Source organism: Pinus tabuliformis, chromosome 9 (assembly GCF_031772625.1).
Source record: "Pinus tabuliformis cultivar Carrire ecotype Pingquan chromosome 9, CPIR1, whole genome shotgun sequence".
Lineage (NCBI taxonomy): Eukaryota > Viridiplantae > Streptophyta > Pinopsida > Pinales > Pinaceae > Pinus > Pinus tabuliformis.
Window position 1 is genome coordinate 642122009 of NC_142307.1, and position 8176 is coordinate 642130184.

The following is an 8176-nucleotide window of genomic DNA, read 5'->3' on the forward strand; positions in this document are numbered from 1 at the left end:
ACGAAGTCTTCTGGGAACAAATAGATTGATCCCCAAATGGGTTGGGAGGAAAGAGCCGGTTTAGTAGCGGGAGCAGGAGCAACGAAAAATCCAAAACACCTTCAAATAGATAACCAAGTATTCTTTTGCATCCCAATTATTTGAATGTATGAGTAAATTGAAAATCTGAGTATTTTTATGGAATGTCTAATTTAATTTTTAAAATTTAGGGTAGACATTTTAGATTCTGGTTCATTTGTCAAATTGGATTTTACAATTTGGCATCAGAGCAGTTTCTAACTCTTGGACCTTATGGGCTCTGCATACATTTCTGTGTGACTGTACCTAGTCAATTAAATCCCTAGAACTAGCCAAGAACTGGTAGAAGTTTTTTGCTGTGCTTAAAATAAAATATAATTCTCCTAAGAACCACGTAACAACAATAGACATGCATCCTGTTCTTTCCCCCCTGACCAACTATGATTGCTGACTTTTCCGCACCCTAAAGTTCACATATGATGCACTGTATTCGCTGCAAATATAGGGAGTATTCTATGTTTGGAGTTTCATTTTGTTCAAAGAGTGGAGGTGCTTCACTACATTCTCTCTCTGTAGCGTAGTGTAAGATTAGAATCTATGTAAGGGACTCATGAGGTAGTTTCACAAGTAGATCTGTCCAACCAGTATCACAATATTCTTCACATATGATGTCTATGCATATGGTGAGTGAGCGATATCATTAAAATGTTAAATAATAATAATAATAATAAACAATGTTCTTGTGAAGGCAAATTATTGTAAGCCCCGATATTCAATAAAGCGACATCAATTTCAATAGAGACAGTAGAGGAGATTAGTCTTCTCATCCTTGGGCACTCAAGGGAATCGATCTTGAAAGATTGCCATGGATACACAGGGTAAGAGCTTGGATTGCATATCTCCATTTAGATAGAGATTGTTATTATAAATCTACTTGACAATTTCGTGTTATCACCCAAAGTTAAACGTAGAAATAAGTTCATACTCATTCATCCCTTTATCATTTCCATATGAAACTCTGTACAACTATCCAACTTTGACTCAATTGTTTTCTATTTAGTGTCGGTGCACACAATATCCGTGTATTAGGGTTTGAAGTAGATTTGATATTTAATCAATGACAATTAATGAGGACTCTCAACCTAAGAGATGCTTAAAATATTTTTCTCTCATTCTATTGCTTAAACTTGAGTTCAATATTGATGAATTAGAAAATTAGATAACAATAAAAGCGTTGCCTCTGTGTCTGATTGTAAATAAATTCGAATTGGAGATGATCCTTTATATGCTTGCTTTTAAAGCTCGATGGGGAGAGTCACCTACACTGTTTGGAATCAAGGGTTTTCTCAAAGTGGTCCCTTCGACACACTGGGTAAACACGTTTTAAAGAAAAAAGTTTGAGCTTTTCCATAGTGATGAATTTTAAAATGAAACGTTTTAGAAACTGTGTGGGTATTATGAAAATTCTTCTTCTTCTTCTTCCTTTTTTTTTTCTTTTTTTACAGAACGAAAAAAGTTTTATATATATTATATTGGCAATTGAAGTACATATAAACATTTTATCAGATGCCACTATTGACAATATGACAAAAAATTAGAGTTCTTGGACTCAAAATCAAACACTGTGACCCTGTGCTATATGAAGACAATATTATTGACATAAGGTGCATGTTGCATATCAGTAGCAAATTACAGAAATAGCATATACCATCATCCAAATTCTGTGGCATAGACCAGAAACATGAGTTGATACTGTATTGTTGAATTTATATTCCTGTTGGGAAAGATAGTCCTCCCGTTGTATAGCTGCCTGTAGCAACAAAAGGGCCTATTTATGCACCAGCCATGGTGATTTCCACTGTATTTGATGTAGTGTTAGCAACGAGCCTTTTTCTTTTCCAAGAACTCAGGTGGTAGACAGAAAATACATGTTTTGACTGAAACACCATCTACCCAGGAGACAACGTTGAATTATATTTTACCAGTTTAAAGCTGTCACTCCTGGGAGAGGACACTGAAAGCCCAGTGGCCAAGCCTTTGACTCCTGTTCATGATTATTCCCCTGAAGCTCCAAAATTTTGTTTGGATAGCGCCATCAAATATAAAACAAGAAGAGTGTTGCAGAAGTAGTCTCCTGAGGAAGTATGCAGCTTGGTAATTAGGAAAATTCTAGCGATAGAGAGATCTAAGAACTAGCAAGGGATTGGGAAGTTTCCAGCTTCGAGCCAAGTCTCCTTCAATTTAATAGATACATGTAAACCATCAAGCTCCAAATCCAGCGCATTCTTTGATAGTGTGTCTACCTCAGAATTTAAGTTTCTGTTGATATGCTGGATTGTGGGATTTTTGAGGGAACTCCAAATATTTTTGATTTGCTTTAGCCAACCTTGTAGTGAAGATTTTTGAATATGTGCCTGTAAACAAACATAGTCAATGACAACCTTGGAGTCGCCAAAAACATGTAAATTTGGAATGTCCAGAAAATTTGTGAACCAAAGTAATCCCCAGAGGGCCACTACTTCCGCCTTAGTGTTTGTTCCAGAGCTAGCCCCCTAGTAGACATGATATGAAACCATAACCACATTTGTGATCTCTTGAAGACCCATCGAAGAAACCTGAAGGACATACCAACTCCATATTTTGCAATGTTCGAGATGGCTTCTGTTTTGGGGAGGATTGTAGAACATCATTTCTTTTTTGAGCAATTCTCTCCAGCATGTTCAATGTCAGCTCCCTGTGATTGTTGAAAATGATGTTGTTGCGCCATTTCCATATTTCCCATATAAATATGGCAGGAATGAGCCTTCTTGGGTCGGATTGGTTGCTCCACCAGGTTAGCCAGAGTTCAATGTCGCATATGTATGGCCCCAGGTTGCCAATTTTGCGCTCTAATTGATGCCATATAGTGGAAACTGAACTACAAGTTCTGAAGAGGTGTGTGTTGTTCTCAACTTCATTTTCACATAGTACACAGTATCCAGGGCTAGACCAATTCCGCACTTGAAGGTTTTCCCAGGTCAAATTCTTATTCTTCCACACCAGCCAGAGAAAAATAGTGATTTTAATGGGAAGAAGTGGACTCCAAAATTTTGTGAACCACCCATTCCCTGGGTGGTCAGATTGAAGTAAACACAGCTGGTAGTATGCATCAGCAACTACAATATTGTTTTCCGATAATTTACCGGACCATGTAATAGTATCCACATGATCATTTCTGTAAAGGCCCGCCAGATTCAAATGTGAGAAAATGAGCTTCCAATCGACAACAACAGCGCCAGAGAGGTTTAGCTGAGCAGCCTCTTTCCAAATCGGTCTGTCATTTGTCCAAGTAGAAATCACTTGGTGCCAAAAGAAGATGCCACTACGATGTAGAGTTTCGATGAAGTGATCCGGGAGGAGGATGTGGTCAGACAAACCTTTGATGTGGTCACGACCCATAATTATATGGTGACCAGAGCCCAGGTTCCAAGCCAACATATTAATATTTTTTTTTGAATTTTAATGAAACTTCGCCAGATAGCAGAGCCAGTAGTTTTCCCGATATGTCCAAATCTCATCCAGACTTTAAAGTCAATATTGCTCAGATATTTACTATTGATGATATCACTCCAGATACCAATCCCAAAAATCCCCCGCCAAAAGGATTTAAGGAGGAGAGCCTGTCCAAAACGTCGAAGGTCGAGGATGCCCCATCCATCCATAGTTTTTGGAAGGGTGATGTGTTGCAGCTTAGTTAAGTGAAACTTCTTTCGATGCTTCATGCCAGACCAAATAAAGATAGCTGTGATTCTGTCCAGTTTTTTAATTATGGCAGCGAGAAGATGAAACAAGTGCGCCCAGTATACACTGATTTGTGTTGTAACTGCTTGGACCAGAGTGAAACGTCCACCCAAAGAAAGACATTTATTCTCCCATGCGGATATTTTCAAGAAATATCTGTCTACAAGCCAATTCCAATCCGAATTCCTGTACTTACATGGTTTCAAGTGGAAGCCAAGATATTTCAGACCAGATGAGAAGCATTTTGAAGGAATACCAAATAAGTTAGCAATATAAGTGATGGTATCAGATATTTCCAAATTATACATTATAACCGATTTGGAATGATTCATTTTGAGGCCCGATGCAATTCCAAATCTATGAAAAATTTGAAATAAATGAAGCCAAGCAAACCTGTTTAGAAGCTCGAGAATGAGAACGTCATCCACAAAAAAACTATGTGAGATCTGTATATTTCTGCCAAGTTTGAGAGGAGAGAAGAGCCCCGTGGCCACAACATCAGATATATGGAGACTCAGACCATCCATTGCAAGGATGAATAAAAGGGGTGATAGTGAACAACCCTGCCTAAGACCCCTGCCTGCTCGAAAAAAGGTGGTCGGGAGTCCATTTATGATAACAACATACTGGACAGAGGTGACGCAGGCCATGATCCAATTTATAGCCTGAGCTTGTACACCGATCTTGTGAAGGACTAGCCTCAGGTATCCCCAATTCAGACAGTGAAAAGATTTTGTAAGATTAACTTTCATTATAGCAGTGTTGAGTCCCAAACCTGCACTTCCCTATATACCCTTTCAGCCTTCTTTTTCCATTTACTTCATCCACCAAGCTGTCAAATCGTTGCATATTAGTCTAAAAAGAGCTTATGAAATGGTTTCCTAACTATGTTTATGACTGTTGTTTGATTTAGATTTTTGTTCAAGCAGCTGCGGAAACTTGTCACTTTCCGCAGCCAGCCCAGGTTTCCGCAGCCATTTTGTTAAAGGCTATGCTACAGGTGTCCAATGGAGAAACCGGCCACATGGGTAAGTTGCAAGTGACGTGTACATGGAGTGTGTCCCCTCAAATCAGCCAAATCACACATAAACGGTCGCGGTCAATGATGGTCAAAGGAAGGGCCAAATGAGGAGATTTATGGTGGCACGACTCTGTTTTGCCCACGTGAAGGTTTGCGTGGCACGATCCTTAGTTTCCGGAGGTACTGGCACACCTGTAGAGTAGCCCGTGAACTGAATCGAGCAGCCACCACTCCATGGATTCAACTGTCATGATGACCATCACGCTAGATCTCGGGTCAAGGAGATTTACGTGTCTCTTGGTAGCATAAATCTAGGAATTAGTTGCAACACCTTTTCTTATAAATAACGCATTGATATACGCTGAATAGTTAGCTTTTGGAAATGTAATTATGACTGTTGTCATCAGCCCACTGTACTGTGTTTCACTTTGTTTTATTACTGCACTTTAAATACATGAGAAGACAGCTTTCCTGAATCTGATTTGTGACTAAGTGATTGACTGGCCGAAGTTGCAGAGGGCCCCTGTACACCAAAGCTTTGTATAGTTTCTTACTTGCTTTCATTTATTGTTTTTAAATCATTGTTTGTATATATATTGTGCCGATCTGATGTTCATTGCTGTCCATATTTCCTTTATGTTTTCTGTTATAACTATTAGCTGATCAGTGCTTCTTTTATAGGTTTTGTTGTAGGTAGCCCGGGCAGATTTACATATTTTTTTGATAACTACTGACATGAGATCATCTTGTCCTTTCTGCTGATTTTAATTTCCTGAGTTTAATTCCAGCACTGTCATTTTTCAAATTGTGTTTTGTTTATTTACTTTTCTACTACTTAGACATCATATTACTCATCTGTTTATGATTTCCTTTCTATAGTCAAGTGACTTTATTAGTAAGGAATCAAAATATTACTTATTGTAGTATGATTTAGTTTGCTTTCCTGCAAGTTAGAGATTGAATTACTTATGTCATTTTCAAGAGTTGAAATATGAATGAGTAGTTAAATCTTAGTTTCCTTTTATGTAATTTAATTTCCTGCAATTTAGATATCATATTACTCAGCTTGTTTATGATTACTTCCTATAGACAGATTGAGTTGAAAGGTGAAGGACCAAAACGGGGGTTGAAGTAGTGTGATTTAGTTGCTTTGCTTTCAGTCTTTGAGTTGCTTTAAGTTCAGTTTTTACTTTCTTTTTCATACAACAGTAAGGATACTGGGCCATTGTCACTAGTTCACTGTTTTGGTACATTTACTTCTTTTTGAGAATTGATTTCATTATAGTCAGTTTGGAGCTTTCTTTTTGAAAACTTTTAAGTTTGGAAATAACTGTAGAAATCACCATTACCATCCATACTTAACTTTCAATTTCGCCATCACACACTAGGGAATCCATAGAAGATAAACCCAAAAACAAACTAAAAAAAAACTCAAAAACAACAAAAGACTAAGAAAATGGTTATCTTGTACATATAATACACCTCACTTCGTCAGTTTACGAATCCCGGATTGACATTTTAATCAGCAATTTAGAACACACTAAATTGACCAAACATTTTGGCACCGTTGCCGGGGAAGTGAAACTAGGTAGCCAATTTCTTAAAAAGAAAATATAATAAAAAAATTTCAAGAAAGGAAAATTGATAACCTCTCAAAGTATGCTCTCCTATTGCACTTAGCGTGACCTGGAGGATCAGAATAGTGAAAGTTATTGGTTTAATAGTTTCTTGAGTATGCTCTCTTCTTGCACCTAGAGTGACCTGGAAGATCAGAAAGAGAATTATTAGCCTGACTTGAAGAAAAATAAAAATGACTTGCATAGAGCAAGAGATTCTAGGGGAAGGTTTTTAGCTAGAGCCAAGAGTTCGATTTTCACAACTCCATCTACTTCAAGGAATAGACAAGAGACACCTCCATCATCTCCAACCCACACTCCTAGCCCTAGGATTCCTGGAATTCAAGAGGCAGTAGTTGAGTTAGGAGACTCTTCCACACCATCCATCAAATCTGAATTAGGAAAAGATCCTTTCTTTCCTTCTACAGGGAGACACATTGTAATTGAAGAAGTAGAATCACCTGAGGAAGAAGAGGGAGAAATTCCTCCTCATTCGCCATTAGTAGAGGAACCAGAGGACTCTGAAATCTCTGAGGAAGCTATCATGATAGAGGAGGTAGTTAACGGATTTGGTAGAGGTAGAGGTAGAGGAGGAGGAGGAGGAAACAATGGAGGAGGTAGAGGTAACAATGGGGGAAATAGGGATGGAGATAACTCATTCGGATTTCCTATAGTCGATGAGGATTCTCGAGCAACAATGAAAAATATTTCACCATCTTTCCTCCCAAACTTTCATGGGTTAAGAAATGAGGATCCTTAAACATTTCTATTTGAGTTTGAGGTCGTATGTCGAACTTATGATTATTTGGAAGACTCTCAAAAACTCAAACTGTTTCCTTCAACATTGAAAGGCGCTGCTTTGAAATGGTTCATGGGATTACTCACTCAATCCATTAGGACTTGGAATGATATGAAACAAACATTTTTGGATAGATACCTGGACTATTGTATGCCACCCAATCACAAGGATGAAGTGTTCAAAATGGTGCAAAGAGAAGATGAAAACTTGGAGGATTTACTTGAAAGATTCCAATACAACCTGAAAAGAGCAAAAATGAGTAACTTAGATGAGGAAACCCTGAAAGCCCTTCTATTAAAAGCCATTAGAGATGAATGGGTAGATATTTTGAACATGATGGGAAAAGGAGACATATCTCAACTTCCACTTCATGATATAGCAGAGTTGTGTGTCCATCTCTCAAGAGGAAAATCTAAAACTGGAAAAGGGCCTAGAGATCCTTCTCTCATCAGAGCAAACAAATATGCAACTGGATCAGTAAGTAGGGCTGAGATTGGCAATAAGCTTGATGAATTCAAAACTGATATCTTAGGGAGTCTTAGTGAGCAACTAGACACTCTTAAGATCCACAATAAGTAGAAAGCAGAAGCTGAAGCTTTGGCCATCTTTTGCCCAAAATGTAGAAAGAAACATGCTCTCAAGGAATGTCCCTTGGATGCAAAATTTGTAGAAACATGTGTGATTTGTTCAGAGAATCATGAGACCAAGGATTGTCCTTCAATTCCTGGGCTCAAAGCTGTCTTCCAAGAAGATCCAAATACAATTGAGTCTCTCTGTTTTGTTGCAAGGAGACCTTGGCAGGGGCAACAAAACCAAGGGTTTAACAACTCTATGAACTTTCAAACCCCACCAAATTGGAATCCTTGGCAACAACCTTGGTCCCAACCTCAAAATCCTTTTCAATCATGGGTACAAGGCATGAAAAATCCTTATGGGAGATTT